Source organism: Aedes albopictus, chromosome 3, assembly GCF_035046485.1.
Source record: "Aedes albopictus strain Foshan chromosome 3, AalbF5, whole genome shotgun sequence".
Taxonomy (NCBI): Eukaryota; Metazoa; Arthropoda; class Insecta; order Diptera; family Culicidae; genus Aedes; species Aedes albopictus.
Window position 1 is genome coordinate 22,510,716 of NC_085138.1, and position 21,231 is coordinate 22,531,946.

Consider the following 21,231-nt stretch of genomic DNA (forward strand, 5'->3'; position numbering starts at 1 on the left):
AATGCTTATTTTGCCCTATATGCCCCAACAACTGCTGGAAATCGTGAATTTTGCATAAATATGCATGGATATTTAATGTTACTGATTTGAATTTGTTTTTTTTTCGCATAAACAAAAAGCGCTAGATTTATTATCACTAGAATAATCTTCAGTAGTTGTCCAATTTGCCCCATTTTGCCCTATTATCATAGAAAAATGAGATTTAAAATGTATTTATAAGCAACATATACTGCTATGGAAAGTTGACATTAGTTCTAGTTGCAATTGGAAGCTAACAATTATCATGCGCATATATTATATATATTTTCCCTATTTTACCCTACATTCCCCTAAAACTGCTGGATGATAACATTTTTTGTATTGTTTTGTGATGTCACTGGTTGCAATATATGAAGTCCTGGATAATTTTTTATGTATACAAATGCGTTTTATCGATTAGCTTTAGAATCATTCACGGGAGAGTACAAATAGCTGTCCATTTTACCCTAATTTGCCCTGATATGTTGTCGCCTCATGAATGAATTGATTTCTGTTGGTCATAGTAACCCTTGAATTATTTAAGTTTAATAAATCATTCTAGTTTGTCATTCCGTTGCAACCACACGTGTTTTCCTTCAGGTTATGGGCCTGTGGCACCATAGCAACGGACAAACAATTGAAGAAAAATTTTTCGCCGATGTGAAGAATTGAAAATTTCAAGATTTTTATACAAGAAGAAAATTGATGTCGCTCCAGAGAACTCCAACACGAAGCATGAACGGTAGCAGCTCAGAAGCACTTCCAGGCGCCGGAGGTCCGGCCGGAACAGCAGGAGCAGGAAGCCAGCAAGCGGATTCCGTTGGAGGAGCACCGGTGGCGACGAATTCAAGAATCCTACCAGCGGGAGGAAGCCTATCGTTGCCATTGGCGGAGCGGTTACGAGGACAGGAAAACTACAGCTCCTGGTCCTTCGCAATCAAAATGGTGATGATCCGAGAAGGTACGTGGGCGGCCATCAAGACGGACAACCCGACGGAAGAGCTTTCGGAGCGTGCGCTTGCAACCATTTGTTTGAGCATCGATCCGACGAACTACAGCCTTGTCCAGAACGCTGCAACGGCCAAGGAAGCATGGGACAGTTTGAAGGCTGCATTCCAGGACAGCGGATACATCCGGGAATTCGGACTACTTCGGCAACTGACCGGAGTAAAATTAGTGGATTGTGCTACGGTGGAGGACTACGTCAACCTGCTGATGTCCACCAGGCACAAACTGGCGCAGATTGGCTTCGAGGTGAACGATCGGTGGATGTCCAGCATTCTGCTGATGGGCTTGCCGAAACAGTATGAGCCCATGATCATGGGCCTGGAAGCGTCCGGAATCCAGATGCGAGCAGATACGATACGTGCGAAGATACTGCAGGATGTAAAGTGGCCTGACGACTCTGGAAGCGAGTCTGGACGGGCGTTCTATGGCCAACCCGGAGCGAAGCCAAAGTCAACGAAACCGAACAAGAGCAACGTGAAGTGTTTCCGTTGTAACCAGCCGGGTCATTACGCCTCAGAGTGCCAGCGAGAAGGCAAAATGGAACCACGAGGACACCGCAGCGGCGGGCAACAAGCACCGAAGAAGTTCGACAGACACTCGGCGTTCATGGTCCAACATCGTCGTGGAAATCCGGGTGAGTGGATTTTCGATTCCGGCACGTCGTCCCACATGTGTCGCGAAAAAGCAATCCTGAAAGAAGCAGAAGAGGTGAGTGATAGTGTCATAGTTGCAAACAACATGGAGACACCAGTCGTTGCTAAGGGCAACGTGGTAATCAAAGCCGACTTGGGTGATGCAACCGAAGTGCTCGATGTTTCGGAAGTGCTGTGCATTCCGGAACTGGCGATGAATCTTTTATCCGTGCACAAGATCTGCAGTCGTGGTCATCAGGTGGTGTTTTCCAAGGACGTGTGTGAAGTTTTCGACCAGACCGGTCGGATTGTGGCTGTTGGTGATCAGCAAGACGGACTATATCGTCTCCGCCAAACCGGAAGAAATGTATCGTGCATCGCGACGCCCAAGGAGGACATCGGATTATGGCATCGCCGCATGGGGCACTTGAATGCACACAGTTTGAAGCAACTTCGCAGTATGGTCTGTGGTGTGCAATTCGACGAATCCGATATGCCGGCGTGCATTCCGTGCTTGGAAGGGAAGCATCAACGTCAACCGTTCAAATTCAAAGGGGCCAGAGCAGCAGAGGTGTTGGATCTCGTCCACAGTGATCTGTGTGGTCCCATGGAAACGACTTCCGTAGGAGGCAGCAAGTACTTCCTTACCTTCGTCGACGATTGCAGCAGGAAGTGCTTTATCTACTTCATTCGATCGAAGACGGAAGTGCTGGAATGCTTCAAAGATTTTCAAGCGTATGCAGAGACCCAAACAGGTAGGCGAGTGAAGCGATTGAGAAGTGACAACGGGACGGAGTATGTGAATCATGACATGAAGCGATATTTGCGGCAATGTGGAATCCGACACGAAACCAGTGTGCCGCATAATCCGGAGCAAAATGGTCTGGCAGAACGGATGAACCGGACCCTCGTGGAACGTGCTCGTTGCCTACTATTTGATGCAGGATTGGACAAATCGTTTTGGGCCGAAGCGGTTGGAACAGCGTGCTACCTCGTGAAACGTTCACCAACGAAAGATCTTCAAGTGACTCCGGAAGAAAAGTTCAGCGGAAAGAAGCCGGACCTATCCAATCTGCACGTTTTCGGTACGAGAGTGATGACGCACATACCGAAGGTAAGAAGGAAGAAATGGGATCCGAAATCGGAGCAAGGCATCTTTGTCGGATACGCAGCGGGAACGAAAGGCTATCGAGTCTACAATCCGAAATCTAGGAAGGTGTATGTGAGTCGGGACGTTGTGTTCCTGAACGAAGGCAGCAGCGAAGCTCCCGAACCAGAGATGCTACAGTTTCGGATGGCATCAGTGGACACCGATCCGGAATCCGAGCAAGGCGGAGAAGCTACCGTAGCAGAACCATTACCAGCGAATGAAACTGGCGGCGAAGTGCTGTCGGACCCATCACAAATTGCGCTCCCTCCACAACCAGAGGACCCCCAGGCAAGTACAATGATTCCCAGGCAAGTACAATGATTTTCAGTTGAGCTTCAGTGCCGTCCCTCAAAGCATTTCTCCATCTCAGGTATTTCTCGATGAGCCGCAAACGTTTGCGGAAGCAATGCAGCGTGACGACAGCAACCGGTGGCATGAAGCCATGGAGGCAGAGATGAAATCCCACAGCGACAATGGGACCTGGGAGCTCTGTGCCCTACCGGCGGGGCGGAAAGCCCTAAAATCGAAATGGGTGTTCAAGCTGAAGACGAAAGCGGACGGCTCGATCGAGCGGTACAAAGCGCGATTTGTGACGAAGGGCTACTCGCAAATCAAAGGAGTCGACTATGGAGAAACCTACTCTCCAGTGGTCCGATACTCCACGGTCCGTTACCTGATGGCAGTAGCAGCGAGGTTAGGATTGAAGATCCATCAACTCGACGCAGTGACGGCCTTTCTTCAAGGCGACTTGACGGATGAGGAGATCTACGTGGAGCAACCAGAAGGCTTCGCAATCCCTGGCGGCCAGGTGTGTCGTTTGAAGAAAGCGCTCTACGGACTCAAGCAAGCGAGTCGCGTATGGAACAAGAAGCTCGATAATGTACTCAGGGAAATCGGTCTGCAGCAATCGAAGATGGACTCGTGCGTGTATTTCCTGATCGACGGCGACAAGATTCTCATCGTGGCCGTGTATGTGGACGATATGTTGGTGTTCGCCAACGATGATGAAATAGTCGACGCGTTGAAACAGCAGCTAATGATCCGGTTCCAGATGAAAGATCTTGGATACGCGGAGCAGATCCTCGGAATGCGGGTCACACAAGTTGACGGGAGGATCACATTGGACCAGGAAAAGTACATCGAGCAACTGCTCGAGCGGTTTGGAATGAATGACTGCAATCCCGTTTCCACGCCGTTCGATGCAAGCCAGAAACTGAGCAAGGAAATGAGCCCGAAATCGCCCGATGACGTCGAGAGGATGGCAAATGTACCTTTCCGCGAACTCGTCGGTGGATTGCAGTTCGTGGCTCAGTGCACCAGACCGGATATAGCATTCGCGGTCAATGCAGTCAGCAGTTTCAACAGCAACCCGGGAGAAGCTCACTGGACGGCAGCCAAACGCATTCTGCGGTACCTGAAAGGAACGAAGGATATGAAGTTAATCTACAGTAGCGAAAGTGAAGAATCGTTCCACGGGTATTCGGATGCAGACTGGGGAAACGATCCAGAGACCAGACGGTCCGTGACAGGCTACGTTTTCAAGCACTCGGGCGGTGCAGTTGCATGGAGCTGCAGAAGACAACCCACCGTTGCTCTCTCCACGACGGAAGCAGAGTACATGGCGATCGCAGCCGCGGGCCAGGAAGCTCTATGGTGGCGCGCATTCCGAGCAGAGCTCAGTGGCCTCACTACCACAGTTGAAATGCGTTGCGACAACAGAAGTGCAATGTGTTTAGCCGAAAAAGAAGTCGGTTACTCGGCGCGGACGAAACACATCGATCTGCGTCATCATTTCGTCAAGGAGCAGTTGGAGCAGAAAACTATTGCCCTTCAACACGTTCCATCCGAAGGTCAACTGGCGGATGTCCTGACGAAGCCGATTCCGTATCCGAAACTCCGAGAAGCAAGAAAATCACTTGGGGTTTCTTAAATTCAGGGTTAAGGGGGGATGTTGGTCATAGTAACCCTTGAATTATTTAAGTTTAATAAATCATTCTAGTTTGTCATTCCGTTGCAACCACACGTGTTTTCCTTCAATTTCCCACATTTGCTTATGTCCGAATTGATGGACTTTTGGTACTGAAACCAATGTTATCAAAAGGACAGTTAAGAATATGACTTTGGTGGGCAATTCAGGGTATAATAAGCATTGATCTTAATCTAAATTGGTGGCAAATATGCACACAACTAATTAAATTTGGCATCTTAAGTATATATATAAATTGGTGCATTAAAACACGCTACATTTAATCAGTTTAGCGCATATTTGACATATTTTATAAAATGCTTATTATGCCCTTAATTCCCCATTAAAAGCTGAAATTATAGAAAAAGTCATATATATCTATTTTGATAACAGTGCCAATGCTAATAAGGGAAATTAATTTATTCATTGCATGACAAAAAATCAGGGCAAATTAATTTATTCATTACATAAAAAATCAGGGCGAATTGGGGTGAGATGGACAGCTATTCATACCATTCCAAGAAAGATCCTAGTATCAATCGATAACCCGCATTTGTACATATCAAAAATGATCCAGGACTTCATGTTTTGCATCCAACAAAACCATACAAAATATGTTATTATCCAGCAGTTTTAGGGGAATGTAGGGTAAAATAGGGAAAATATCTTTCGTATATACGCATGATAACTGTTAGCATCCAATTTCACCTAAAGCTAATTTCAACGTGTTATAGCAGTATTTGTTTTTCATAACTACATTTGAAATCTATTTTTTTCATGAAAATAGGGCAAAATGGGGCAAATCGGACAACTCCCGAAGATGATTCTAGTGAAAATAGATCTGGCGCTTTTTGTTTATGCCAAACAAATCACTTCAAATGAATAACATTTAAAATCCATTCATAATCAGGAAAAAATGTGAATATCCACAAGTTGTTGGGGCATATGGGGCAAAATAAGCTTTAAAAATGATATTCTATGTATGTTTATGATTTCTATGGACCTCTAATTACACCTGCAGCTATTTTCAACGATCTACAGTCGTGTTAGTTGTTTGAAAGTACATTTTAATTCTCTTTTTGTATGAAAAAAGGGCAAAATGGGGCAAAATGGACCACTTCCCGTGCCGTGCGGTGAATGAATTTAGCACCAATCGATTTCTCGTAATTTTTTACGTCAGAAATGGTCAACTTCACGTGTCGAAACCAGCGGCGTTAAAAGATCCGTTTTTTGGGTCGATTTTTCCCACTGTGCAGTCCCCGAACTTCCAATAGGTTTTGGGCTCCACTGGAAAGGAAGGGATTCCGCAGCTGACCGGACCCAATTATGAAAACTGGCGTTTTCGAGTCAAACTGTTTCTGAATGCGGCAGAAGTCTCGTCGGTATTGAAGGAAGTTGTTCCGGCAGGAAGCGCAGCAGGTAATCTGAAGTGGGAACAAACGGACAGGAAGGCCAAGTCGCTATTGGTGAGTTTTGTTGCGGATGAATGCCTCGAGGTGGTTCGTGAGAAAGAAACAGCCTGGGCGATGTGGAAGGCCTTAGAAGACACATTTGCCAAACGCTCCGTGTCCAGTCAGACCCTGTTGAGGAAGCAGTTAAAAATCAATTTTCGCACGTTCGGTCACTTCGTATTTCGACCAAAAGCATAATACGAACTGTTCGGGCTTGATTTCTATTGTAAAAAGTAACAATACATCAGATTCTATGTACTGTGTGTTTTATTGTGAACAATAAAACCAGTCACATGTTAATAATATTTACCATGTAATGAATGGTAATTTTTTATCCGGGTATCGCTTTGTATTCACGCATGAAGCTAACCAAATTTCTAGATTGAGTTTAAATAAGGGCGAAAGTAACATGAGAGAGTTCTCTTCATCGACTCTCTCTTCTGCAAATTAAAGTGACAAGATGCAAATTTAATCGAACTTTTTTACACTTTAGACGCTAGATTGCATCGCAACCAAGCGATTTATGACCATAAAGTGCAAGTATACTTGCATATTGTCATTTCAATAATTTATTATTTTTTTATTTAATAATCTAAACAATCTAAATAAATCGATCGGTACGCCCCTCGTCAAACGTCAAACCGTTTATCGAAGTCGCAAACCCTCGCACACTCCACTGAACTGAAAACGCTATTTTTTGCCTATTCTTGCTCGATTCGTCGACGAACGATCGCTCGGCCGCCGTCGGCGAACACCGAAAACGGCTGAAAAAGACTCTAGTTCGAAAAAAAGACTCGAGTTTACGACGATTATTTTGTGTGTTGTGTCCGCAAGCGAGTGCTCCGCGCGTTAGAAAGTGCTTTTTCCCGTGGAATTGGCGAGTCTAGCCGGGCGAAATAATTGCGAAGCGCAAGGCCAGTGTCGGGGGAACGTTTTTCCGGTCGCCGGGCTTGGAAACGCGCCGCACCGGGCAGGTTTTCCGTCGGTGTAAAATTTTGGTTCCTTGGTTCATTCGCGCGGTGCGTGTCTCTCTCTCTACTCTGTGTGTAGCAGTGTACCTAGTGTCGTCCTCTGTCGTCTCCATCGCGGAGAACCCAGCCATCAGACGTCGTTCCGCGCCGTGTGTGTATTGGGGTGTGCAGGAAAAGAAGCAGTTGTTCACAATACCATTACACGCGGGCCTGCTACCCGAAAGCACCTCGCAAAGGAGAATACCCGAAAAAAGCAGTGGGAAAAAGAATAATAATATTGTCTTGTTTTGTTCCGGATTGCCGAGGAAGCCCCCGGGGACAAACTGCCTGTGAAGAAAGTGACGGGAAAACGTACACCCGTGGAGGCGGCCGCTTCGTGCTTCCGGAGGTGGCGGTCTTTTGGAAGGATTCCTCCTGCGGTGATGTTTTGATCGAGGCATCTCTCGGGATTCATCGGTCGACGAACGAAAGGGGGAAGAAGAAACCTACTACGCTGGCTGGCTGGCTCGCTGACTGTTCCGTCGTCTGAGCTTTGACTTGCGATCCAGTTGAGAGTGTTCGAAAGTGAGTGCAAACGAGACGGCACCATAGGTAGCAGCATTCAGGACTTTTGTCCGGGGATTCAACAACCAAAGGAACTGCTAAAAAACGCTTCCGGGATGTGGACGGGAAGGTGAACCGGCAGCGCTCGGAATGCAAAAACCGCCTGAAATGCATCGGTGAGTATGGTTGAATTTTCGGGAGATTTCAATTGCTCCATTCAAGTAGGGCAATAATCATTTTTTTTTATCATTGGTTGATTGGTCTTTATTTTCGAACATTGGCCAAATTTTAGGTTAGCTTCGTATCAGTGCTGCCAGATTGTTTTGGAATGTAGAGTTGCTTCTGATAGGTATTTACTAAAATATTCCTTAAAAAAAATAGTATAAACATTTGAATTTTGTATTAAGCTCAGGTTGAATACTATATACAAAGCATCCATTTAATATCCCCACTCCCGGCAAAAATTTGTTGTTTAAACCTAAGCGTTATGTTTTAGGGCAATGTCAAGGAAGTAGTTTCCGTCCAAAGTATCTAAATACCAAGGTAAGAGATTCCCGCTAATATTCACGGATTAGTGAGAAAAGGAAAAAAGCAAAAAATAGTTATGAAGTTTGCGCTGATTTGTATGGGCACATCACTATTTAGCAAACTTTCTTAAGAAATTAAGCACTCCCATCTTAGAAGCTATTATTTAATTGCATCTGACTGGATTAAATGTGACCTCCATGCAATAAAACAGAAAATATCGCCATTTGAAAATCGGTAACAAATTTTATTTAATTGATTCTAAACATATTTTTTTAGCATTTAGAAACATCCAAACTAACGAAACTTCACAAACTTTGCTGAAATAATGACATTTTAGTGTAAAAACACCAACTTTTCATAACTAACGCAGATGTGTTGGTGAGTCTCATTTTTGACATTTACGGGAATCTCTTACCTTGGTACATATTTATATACTTTGGTTTCCGTCAAGATAAGTAGATAGTAGATTAGTGTTAAACCATGCTAACGAATTGTTTTCTCTTTGATGGCGGAAATTAATAATTGTATTGTGTAATTGTATAATTAATTTGTAATTGTAATTTATTGAACGTGAATCTGTTAGTTGCAGTTAGGCGAAGGAAGAGATACAAAAAAACAACAACAGCGGATAAGTTAATCAAATCAGTTAATCAGTAATCAGTTAATCAAATCAAATAATATCATATTACAAATAACATTTATTTGGTTGTGTGGTAATATCCTGCGGTAATCATAGTAGGTATTGATGTTGGAGGTCACTTGGAGCACCAGAGCTGTCATGAGAGGAAGTATTAGAGCATCGGTGTTGATTACGTTTAAGTGCCCATCTTGTAGAGGACCTTTTGTTTTGGTAAACAAAATTTATTTTACACTTATAGTACCGCTACTGACGCTGTAAGGGCGAGGCAAACTAGATGTTAGCCACACGAGCATTAGACATTGGACAGTGGACATTGGATTACTGTGGCTGGTTATTCTAATATCTACATGGAGGTTACTACCATTTTATACAAGTGATAAGTGAATATTAACCTAAACTCCACAAATGGCGACGACAAGAACCTGCAGCGTCATGAAATATATTCAGTAAGTAGAATCCAACAACCTTGTTCACAAAGGTTGAGACATTGCTGGTGAAAAAAGTCTAGCCGAACAAGTGGTTGTTCAGGCAACAAACTTCGGCTTCCAGTATTGAGCGACAAGAAAATCATATTCCTTCGCAAGGGACTGCCTCAGGAACGGATTTTATCCGTTGAGTTAGGTGAAAAACTATTCAAGTTCCTTCACAAGGTACTACCTCAGAAACGGATTCTATCCGTTTAGTTAGGCGACTACATTTCCAAGTTCACGTGCAAAGTGAACTGTCTCAGGAATCCCTCCCGTTGAGTTAGGGGCTGTCCATAAACAACGTGGTCATTTTTTTGGGACTTTTCAACCCCCCCCCCCCCCCCCCGCGTGGTCATTGGTCCATATTGTCCATACAAAATGGTCATTGGCCGAAACCCCCCCCCCCTAATGACCACGTGGTTTATGGACAGCCCCTTAGGTGATAGAACTTTCAAGTTTATCCAAAAGGTAAACTGCCTCAGGAACGGATTCTATCCGTTGAGTTAGGCGATGAAACATCCAAGTTTACTGAAAGGTAAACTGCCTCAAGGGCGAATTGTATTCGTTGAGTTAGGCGACAACTAGCCTAGTGCATCTGAAAGGTGAACTGCATCAGGAGCGGTTATTTTCCATTGAGTTATTGTCGGCGAAGCACTAACTTAGAATTCGGTGGTTGGACTTCCGAACCGAACTTTTCTTCCGAAGTAACCAACTGTCAAACTACTTGTCATTCGAGTTGTCACTGCAGGTCACTGCCACCTGTGCCCTTAGTAAAAAAAAACCAAAACATTGTTATTCTCAAGCGCCGACTGCAATTTCTAGGACATTTCATTTGAATTTGTGAGGTTTTCTGTGTGGTTTAGGTGATTTCTTCATTCGCATTGCATAAACATGGCTATAGGAATCATAAACCACCTACAGCATCATAAAAAGAATGCTATGTGATCTTCCGAAGAGTGTGACAACCGCAGGCGAATCCGAACACGGTTTGTATGGCCACTATTGTTGTTGCCTGATGCCCAGGAAACGGGAAATCCGTGACAAAAAACGACTATCGGTTCAGCCTCGGGTTCAGCTTGTACGGAATTAAAGGAATCAAACCTACAAGAAGTTTCTGAGAAGCGCTGCTCAATTTCGAATCAAACCTTCTTCTAATCTTGAAACGACTCGAGCCGGTTGGAGCCGGTGCTGAGAAAAGTAAATAAACCCTAGTTGGACCAGTGGTCTAAGGTTGTCTGATCAGAGAGACACGTGTATTACATAAAATTGGACTTTTATTTCTTGATAACTGTGCAAATTGCATCAAGAAATTTAGTGACGCGTCTTACAATATTACATGACAAAGGAAAATGATTTTTTAATATTAACGAGTGGTTATTTGATGCTATTATGTATTATTACGAAACATGATTAATTTCATAATTTTTCGTCCCGACCACATGTTAGTGACATACTATGAACTTCGGAAGAAGGTAGACGTGTCGTTCACCGAAGCAGATTTTCTAATTTTTTTCCGAACAGACAATAAACGATCACGGATTGCCCATAGCAATACGATTATGAATCGAAATGTTTCCAAAAATGAAATCCTGAGAAATAAATGCTGTCGCCATACAGACACCCCACTTCTGGATACCAGGACAGAGCAAATTTGGACGGCTTGTTCGAGTCCGTATGAAGTTGATCATCAATATTAACTTCTTTTCTCGATCAGCCTAGATAGCTGTGTAGTGTCGGTAGCGATTGTCTCAATTGGCTAAGAATAACAGTACGGACCGCCTGTTCCGGTGGTAAGAACCCACCAACAGGTGACCCCTAGCCGCATCTTTATGCTTACCGTGCCTGGGAATGAATGGCTAGGGGGGTCTCATAAAAACCTAACCGCTAACGGAGCCTGTGGAGTACCAGGGCGCCCTCCACAGTATGTAGCCCTTACTGCGCTAACCGGAGCAATGGTACAGTGGACCTTGTGTTTCTCCGAGACAATCAGCTGCCCTTCTTTAGTCTCACTTGAGGCTAAATAAGGGCGGGATTATGAAGATGTTGTTAATTAGTTTGAATTTGCACCTATATGGTTTCGCATTATGCGATTTACATAGTGTATTCTGTGTATCCTCGCCTTTGGCGTTTTCCAATCGATACCGATTTGGTTTTACTGTTGCTGTTATTTGTTGTTCTGTTGTTGCGAAGAGTTTAATCTTACCTAGTTTGGGTAGTGGCTACGGTTAGGATAGGTACAAGAACCTTACTTTCGTAAGGGAAATTTCTATCTAGGAAACCTTGTGAACCCGGTTTTTGCTACTTTCAAACTCGCGTGTCATGCCTCGAGCCTGTGTGCTTGTCAACAACGCAATAGTTGCTACACTCATCTCTGAACTAACCACCAGAGATGTATGTGCTATCACAATTGATGTATCTGTTGGAAACCTCAACAGGAAATACGTATATTGTTCGATTTATTTACCGCATGATGAATAATCCCCTACGAATGCTTTCAAACAAGTCATCGCATACTGTACTTCAAAAGGCCTTCCGCTGATTGATGCTAATGCTCACCATATCATCTGGGGCAGCTCAGACATTAACTTGAGAGGCTCCAGTTTTATGGAGTACTTAAGTAGTACAGATCTTGCATTACTTAACATAGGCAACCGCCCAACCTTCATGGTATCTGCTAGAGAGGAAGTGTTAGATATAACGCTTTGCTCTAGCAGAATTAGTCACGAGCTGACCAATTGGCATGTGTCAGATCTTTATCTGACCATCGCTATATCTTTTTTGAACATTTAAATGTTACTTCGCAAACATTGCGTTTCAGGAACCCCCGGTCAACCAACTGGGATCTTTTTACTGATTTGGTTGCGGCCAAATTTCATGGATACTCACCATCAATTGACACTCCAAGTGATTTAGATGATGCCGTTGATACTACAACGACCTTCATCATGGAAGCTTTTGAAGAAGCATGCCCTCTACGGTCTGTGAAGATCACAAGAAGAACCCCTTGGTGGAACTCTGATCTGGCGAAACTCAGGAAACAATGTAGAAAGAGTTGGAACAGACGACGTTCGGCTGGTTCGGAGGCTTTCAGGTCGGCTCGTAAGGCCTACCAGAAAGCTCTCCGGTCTGCTGAACGATCCGGCTGAAAAAAAAACATTGTACAAATGTTTCCAGTTTGAGTGAAGTCAGTCGATTAAATAAAATCCTTGCGAAATCTTAGGATTTCTGAGTGATTGAACTTCGTTTGCCAAATGGCGATCTGACTTCCTCTGATGAGGAAGTTCTGGAATGCTTATTCAGCACACACTTCCCTGGATGTGTGGATATTACATTTTGGGATGAACCTGATGCCTTTTCTTGTAGTTATGATTCTTAAGCTTTGGCTCGGAGTATTGTAACTATAGAATCGATTGAGTGGGCACTTAATAGCTTTGCTCCTTTCAAATTTCCAGGGGCAGATGGGATTTATCCTATTTTGCTTCAGAAGGGATTTGATTATTTCAAACATGTTTTGAAAAAACTACTTGTTTGCAGTTTTGCTACAGGGTATATTCCCAAATCCTGGCGGGATATTACTGTAAAGTTTATTCCGAAAGTGGGTCGTGCGTCGTATGAAGAAGCAAAGAGTTTCAGACCTATCAGTTTGATCTCTTTTCTTCTGAAATGCTTAGAACGCATTGTGGATCATCACATCCGTGATGTTCATCTGGCCAACGTGCCTCTTCATGTGAACCAACATGACTCTTTTACACAAGGTTGTTTACGATATCGAGAAAGCATTCGCTCAAAAGCAATCCTGTTTGGGTGTTTTCTTAGATATCGAGGGTGCCTTTGACAACGTGCCTTTCGATGCCATATTGGAAGCCGCACGGAGTCATGGTATATCTCCAATGATTTCCAATAGGATTCGCCAAATGCTCAAAAACCGATATCTCTTCTCGACATTGCGTCTAGCAGGGATTAGGAAATTGAGTGTTTGTGGATGCCCTCAAGGGGGAGTCTTATCACCGCTTTTGTGGAATCTCGTAGCAGATACGCTATTGAGGCAACTCAATAATAGCGGTTTTCCTACTTATGGTTTTGCCGACGACTACCTAACATTGTTAGTTGGCATGTGCATCAGCACCCTTTTCGACCTGATGCAAAGCGCCCTTCAGGTAGTTGAGGGGGGATGTCGCCAATATGGCCTTTCGGTAAATCCGAGTAAAACATCTATTGTTCTTTTCACGGAAAAGCGAAACCGTAATGGTGTTCGACCTTTACGTCTCTTTGATTCTGAAATCAATGTGACTGATCAGGTAAAGTAGGTACGTTGGAGTCATTCTTGATTCCAAGCTTTCCTGGACACCTCATGTTGAGTTCAGAATCAAGAAAGCTTGTATGGCCTTCGGGCAATGCCAGCGAACCTTTGGTACAACTTGGGGTCTTAAACTCAAGTATATCAAGTGGATTTACACAACTGTTGTTCGTCCAATATTGGCTTATGGATGTGTTGTGTGGTGGCAAAAGGGCGAAGTGAGAACGGTCCAATCAAAATTAGGCCATCTCCAAAGGATGTGCTTGATGGCGATTTCTGGAGCGTTCTCTTCAACTCCCACGGCAGCGCTCGAAGTTCTCTTTGACGTAGCCCAACTACACATTCATCTCATACAAGGAGCACTTTCTTGCACTTACCACCTATGGGTATTTGGTTTACTAGAGGAAACTCCGCAGCTCAACACACACCTCGTTGTTTCCTTTTTTGGTGAATTTGGACAAAGTTGTCCTTGCTCCAAGTGATCTTACAATTGCTTGTAATTTTCCATATAGGACATTTTCAACAAAATTATCTTCCTGGGAAGAGTGGACATCTCGATATAGGCTAATTCAGATTACCCCTAAGTGTAGAGGCGCTTGGTGAAATAATTTGCCTATAGGCACATCTAACGGAAGCTAACGATCCCTCCGCATCTGGTGGCAGGAATGAGAACTCTATGAAAAACAAAGTGCACTTTTTTCACTTTTTCATATCCAATTCCACATCGTAGAGAAACAAACGAGCACTTTTGGAAAGAACAGAATTTAATTCTCTTTCAGATGCGCTTAGATCCGGTAGGTACTTACGAACATTTTATGTGATAAATTTGAGGAGCTTTGGCTATGCCTCCGACGGGTGGTCTTCCGGATTTTTTGTTAGCGGGCCAATCCGGTGTCTGTCGGCGTGGGCATCAAGAATGATGATAATGGAAGCTATTATCAATGGAAAATAGCAACTAGGTACCAAGGCAAAATATTAGTTAATTTTGAAGATGAAAAATTGAATTTTTGATGTAAACAAACGATTTTTTCCTCATCTCACCTAGCGCCTCTACAATTGGGGGTCATTCGAATTCTTCTATAGGCAAATTTAAAACTCCCTCCCTCCCGCACGTAACAACCTTTGTATGGAACATTTTGAAAATTTGTATCAGTGGCGTCTCGTAACCTCACTTTTTACCTGTTCAACGACTCAAAAAAATTCAATTGCGGAGAATACAGAATCAGAATCGAATTGAAAATTGGCCAACATAGCTAATCTTGCCATTTTCCGTTAATTACAAGCTAATTTGATGCGAAAATTCAAGAATTTACACTTGTTGAACAGGTAGATTTGAGGTTAGGGAATCGCCACTGATTTGTATGAAGCGTAACACATCGCTAGACCACCTTCCCCCTATTGCGTTACGTAATATTTGAAGGAACCCAAAAATGTTGAGAAGATTGATCTTGATCTGTAATGCTAGATTTAGATACTAAAACCGTGTTGCCTGCTACCTTGTCTTCGCTTGGTTTGCAAACAGTGACGAATAAAATGTTAAATACCCTGAGATGCGTACTGGGACTACCCTGGCCAAGTTCGCAGGGGTTGACGGTATTAAAGTGAAGGAGTTTCATTTTGATTATTGTAATGTAGTGTTCTTTAGTGAAACATATCACCTTTTTAACACTTTAATGCGCCTCCAACGGTTCATCACGAACCGGCTGCTGCAGATGGAGTATGGCTGATCATATGCATCAGACATGCTCGATAAACAGGAGGAACCGCCGGGGCTCAGTAGAGTCTATTCCCAAGCAATAGTTCCAAGTCGGTTGGTTTTGAGAAGGTTTTGATGAGCGTTACAAATTCTAATAAAAGCATTATAGGATTTGTGACAGGTTTTGGAACCTTTTACAGCCAGCTGACTTCAAATTGTTGTTTGGGCTCTATTTCCCACGTTTCTCGGTTGATTTTGATTAGTAATTTATTGATGTCATAGTCGCTTTTTCGAATTTTTACAATGTTAGTTGGTCATATTTTCTTTAAATAAAGCAATTAAAATCGACCGAAGAATTAATAGTGGGAAGGAGATTTGCAGCACTTAATTGTGCTGATAGATTCGAAGCTAACGTGCGAACACTTAAATGCATTGTTGACGTCAATGCGTTCGACGTGACATTTTGGACAAAAACTGACTTTTTATTAACTGAACAACGTTACTTGTGTATGACTAGGTTGGCATTCTAGGCCACGCTTGAGAAAATGACATGGTTTATCGAGGTAGGACCGATACGACAATTGAACGAATTTGAATATTTTTCTTAGTAGTTGTAGGTGGATGAATACATAATAGTTGACAAGCAATCTTTATTATTTAAAATTTCATAGCAATCAACTGACCAACTTGCCGTATTTTTGTTTATCTCTTAGATGGTATCATGTCACTAACAGAAAAATATCATAAGTTCAGTTACATGTTTTTGTGGGTTTTAGACCGATGACAATTTAAGGACACAAGAGATGAACACAGAGAAGTAGGAAACGATTAGCGAAATCAATTAGGAAAACAATTTGACGCAGGATTGACTATATTTTAACATATGGGGATCGACTGATTCGATGAAAAAAAAACAAACATACGACAATTGATTTAACGAGGAGAAAAACATATTAAACCATACCATAAAACCAAACAAGAAGGCAAATACAATCCGTGTGACCATAACACTACATAGGCAAATCCTGACTGACCAATTGAAAACTATCCAATCTTCTACCGTAACTTTTCGAGTCAGTTTGCAACAGTGTCTTAATGGATATCATTTTCCGCGTACGGCTGGCAAACTGCTTCTGAAAGATTACGTACTCTTTTCTATCTTCGGGTCTAGTGTAGAGGTTTCAACTCTATTCAGAGTGCAGCTAGAAACCTAGCAAAAAAAACTCATGTATATTCAATATTTATATGTTCATAGCCATGGCTAGAACCAGAAACGATTTGGAAAAAAGTCGTTACCCTTCCTTCCAACTTCCACAGTATAGTGTATATAACGCCTACAAGTTATGCAACCAAAGCGAACTGTACCGCTTGACCTTCATAGTTTTCACCACACAATCTATCACCTTACGAACACTATCAATAACCCCTAACAATAGATCACATTAAGGACCCAGCGGTAACTTCCAGATCTGCCATCCTTTCCGTCCAACAAATACCCCAGTCCGTGCGGGTTGTGTGGACGCAGAGTGCTCTCGGTCTCTAGTAGTAACGACCAGTACACTCTAACATTCCTTTCCCTTCCCAGCTGACTATAAGGACTTGGCCGACGTCGTGATTGATCAATAATGTATGAGCTGCTTAAATTGTACTTTGAGAATAAGTGGAGTGTCCCAGCCCCTTATTCAGTTGGATCTTACAATTGGGTTCTTTAGGAGTATCCGGATTATTTCATAATCGGATTCTCCGCCCAAAAATAAGTCGAAATCGAAAATTTCATAATTTTTGGAGTCCGGGAAGTATTTTTGAACTGCATTCAAAGTTCGTATGGGGAAATTTTTTTGTTCGGGTCGAACTGTCATTTTATCGATTGAACTGTCATTCTATTCACAAAAATTAAAACTGTTTTGTTAATTTAACCATCAAAAAAAGGTATTGGAATCCAATAAAATCACATTATACTCAGAAAAATGAGCTCTTTCGATTAGGCTATAGAAAATAGCAATATTTCATCCATTAAACAACCCAATTGGTACCAGCTCAGATCAATCACAGAGGGGCAACCATTGACATAGGGTGGGGCAGGGCAAGATGGGTCACCTAAGGACGGATCATCATAACTTTGTAAATACAAATCGTATTGGTTTGTATTCGTCCTCTTCTCTTCAATACACTAGTTAGCAATGCTAAAAGTCGATAAAAAGTTCATTAAATACAAAATATGATGTTAAACAAGCAGTTTCAAAAAGTGACCGATTTTGCGCTGTGAAAAAAGTGTGGGGCAAGATGGGTCACCTTTTAAATAATTTACATTGTCTCAACAAAAAACGACAATACCTATATAAGACTTGTTCCGTATTCATATATGCTTCATATCTATACTGAGTAAACAAGAGCTACTAGTAAACATTTTATAAATTTATTTAGAAAATAAAACACTTCACGATTTGAGTGGTCCTGGGACGACTTGAAAATCGATGTTTTCACTAAAAAATTATCATAATTTTATGTTGTAATTTTTGGCGTTCATTCCGCTTGATTGAAGTTAGTTATGAGATAGTCTTGTAATAAAAAATAAATAACTTTTAAATGATCCAAGAATACGCTCAAAATTAAAGGTGACCCATCTTGCCCCGCGGTGGTTTATATGGAGCATACATGGAATGTACCGCATAAGAAAAATGGCTATAAACCATTTTATTTTTTATTTCCAATGAGAGTGGATAATTTTTCAATCTATACCCTAAACTATTGTATATTCATGCTGGTCACTTTGACCTAACAAAATTCCCTGGGCAAAGGCACAACCTTGTGATCAGCTTGATTGCTGTCAGGTCTCGGGGCTTAAATGCATCTTTACTCTACAGAGAAAGATGCACACTCGTGGTGCCACCAAGAATCGATACTTTCCATGATCAGACAAAGAAGCTCTGGGGTCCTTTTTAGTTGTTTTTGATATATTTTATTTCTATTTGCAGGAAGGAAGTCGATACAAAATTTTCCTCCACTTTGTTATAATTATTAACTAAACTTCTTAGTACTGAAGACACAAGAACAAGAAACACAAGAAACTAACCTAATCTGCTCACTGAAAATCAAGCATCGTTACCATTTTGTATGAAAATGGATTGCCGGTAGTTTTGCTTTGTCTGACACTGTATGTCCAAAATTCTTACTGCATTATTGATACCATTTTTCAAAGGTAAATTACGTTGACCATATAATTAACAACACATTCTTTCACAGCTCAATACAAAGTTAATCTCCCACCTTTCCTAATCCTTGAGGTTGCAATGCCTACTCCTAAATTCCACAGATTCAATGTTAGGAAGAAGTTTTTGATACCAACGCAGCTTGACATGACAAAAACTGATCACTTATTTAGTAAGATGGACAACTTAATTTATAACGACAAAGTAGATATCTTTACAAAGCCAACGTGTGATCAATACTCAATTCTTAAAATACATTATTGACGTCAATGAGTTCTATCTGATACTTTGGACAAACATTTATCATTTCTTACTAGCTGAACTGAAAACTCATAAAAAACATCATACTCAATGAGTATTACTCATCTGACCGAATATACAAATTTTTGTTGATCTCTAGGTAATATTAAAGCATGACAGAAAGATAAAAGAAATTTTGTTAGACGCTTCTTTTTGATAACGACATGATTAGGATTACATCATACTTAATTGAACTTCAATGAAAATTCCTATAACTTTTCTATGGTCTATAACTCAAATTTTAGTATTGAAATATAATTTAAAATATAATTTTCGCTTTTTTAATTCAGAATAGTTGATCTTATTTATTATTCTATGAATTAATTGCATTTTAAATCAAGAAGTGTATCACATACTTTTCGTCTTTGATAATTACCATTATTTTTTATTTGGATACAATAATAATCAACAATGATGATCAACAAAATTTTTAAAATTTCGTAGTATTATTTGCATTATTGTGCCAAGTCTAATCCAACCCCTTTCCCCAACCCATACCATTACCCATCCGATGGTGTTCATGTGGTCCGCACGGACTATTACGGCCATTACCCCTCCTTGATCTTCGGCTTTGGATTGACTTGCGCTCTTATTGCCCCACCAAACGCTGCAAAATGAAAATGAAAATGAAATGAAATGGTCACTTTGACCTAACAAAATTATTAACATGAGTAATCCGCCCGAAAATGGCACTGACCCATCTTGCCCCGCGACCCATCTTACCCCGCCTCACCCTATTTCATTTCATTTATTTAGTATTACATCAAATTCAAGATAAAACTGAATCAACAATATTTCTCCATAATACACGGTTCGTGACTGCCGCTCTCCATCCTCGGTCGCGCCCGATGCTCGCCAAGTCACGCTCCACCTGGTCCGCCCATCGTGTTCTCTGCGCTCCACGCCTTCTTGTGCCAACCGGATCAGTTGCAAACACCAGCTTTGCAGGGTTGTTGTCCGGCATTCTTGCAACATGCCCTGCCCACCGTATCCTTCCGGCTTTGGCCACCTTCTGGATGCTGGGTTCGCCGTAAAGTGCAGCGAGCTCGTGGTTCATTCTTCTCCGCCACACACCGTTCTCCTGCACACCGCCGAAGATCGTTCTTAGCACGCGTCGCTCGAAAGCTCCGAGTGCTTGCAGGTCCTCCTCGAGCATGGTCCATGTCTCGTGCCCGTAGAGGATCACCGGTCTTATCATCGTTTTGTACATGGTGCATTTGGTGCGTGGGTGAATCTTTTTTGTCCGCAGTTTCTTCTGGAGCCCGTAGTAGGCCCGACTTCCGCTGATGATGCGCCTCCGAATTTCACGACTCACGTTGTTGTCAGCCGTCAGTAAGGATCCGAGGTAGACGAATTCCTCCACCACCTCGAAAGTATCCCCGTCTATCGTAACATTACTACCCAGACGGATCCGGTCGTTTTCGGTTCCGCCTACCAGCATGTACTTTGTTTTTGAGACATTCACCACCAGTCCGACCTTTGCTGCTTCGCGTTTCAGGCGGGTGTACACTGTACAGCTCTGCCACCGTTCCAAATGTTCTGGCAATAATGTCCATGTCGTCCGCAAAGCACACAAATTGTCCGGATTTTGTGAAAATCGTTCCCCGGCTGTTGAGCCCGGCTCGTCGCATCACACCTTCCAGAGCGATGTTGAAGAGTAGGCATGAGAGTCCATCACCTTGTCGCAGTCCCTGGCGAGATTCGAATGAACTGGATAGTTCACCCGAAACCCTTAGGCAGTTTTGCACACCGTCCATCGTTGCTTTAATCAGTCTAGTCAGCTTCCCAGGAAAGCCGTTTTCGTCCATGATTCTCCATAGCTCTGCGCGGTCGATACTGTCGTATGCCGCCTTGAAGTCGATGAACAGGTGATGCGTTGGGACCTGGTATTCACGGCATTTCTGGAGGATTTGCCGTACGGTAAAGATCTAGTCCGTTGTCGACCGGCCGTCGATGAAGGCTTGATAACTTTCCACGAACTCGTTTGTTTTAGGTGACAGACGACGGAAGATGATCTGGGATAGCACTTTGTAGGCAGCATTCAAAATAGTGATCGCCCTGAAGTTCTTACATTCCAAATGGTCGCCTTTCTTGTGAATGGGGCAGATTACCCCTTCCTTCCACTCCTCCGGTAGCTGTTCGGTTTCCCAGATCCTGACTATCAGCCGATGCAGACAGGTGGCCAACTTTTCTGGGCCCATCTTGATGAGTTCAGCTGCGATACCATCCTTACCAGCTGCTTTGTTGGTTTTGAGCTGGTGAATGGCATCCTTAACTTCCCTCAGCGTGGGAGTTGGTTCGTTTCTTTCCTCCGTCCACTGGCGTCGTCGTTTCCTTCGTTGCCGTAGGCTCCCG

The 21,231-nt window shown here is 42.7% G+C and overlaps 1 protein-coding gene across 1 annotated transcript in view; it reads left to right on the forward strand.

Annotated features, from left to right (window-relative positions):
• The first annotated feature begins 6,960 nt into the window (after window positions 1–6,960).
• The window catches only part of LOC109427305 (protein pygopus), a 33,480-nt gene continuing 19,209 nt past the window's right edge, over window positions 6,961–21,231 (forward strand). Inside the window, exon 1 of the mRNA XM_019702823.3 lies at window positions 6,961–7,915. The gene's annotated coding sequence lies outside the window, so the exon portion shown is untranslated. The remainder of the gene's footprint in view (window positions 7,916–21,231) is intronic.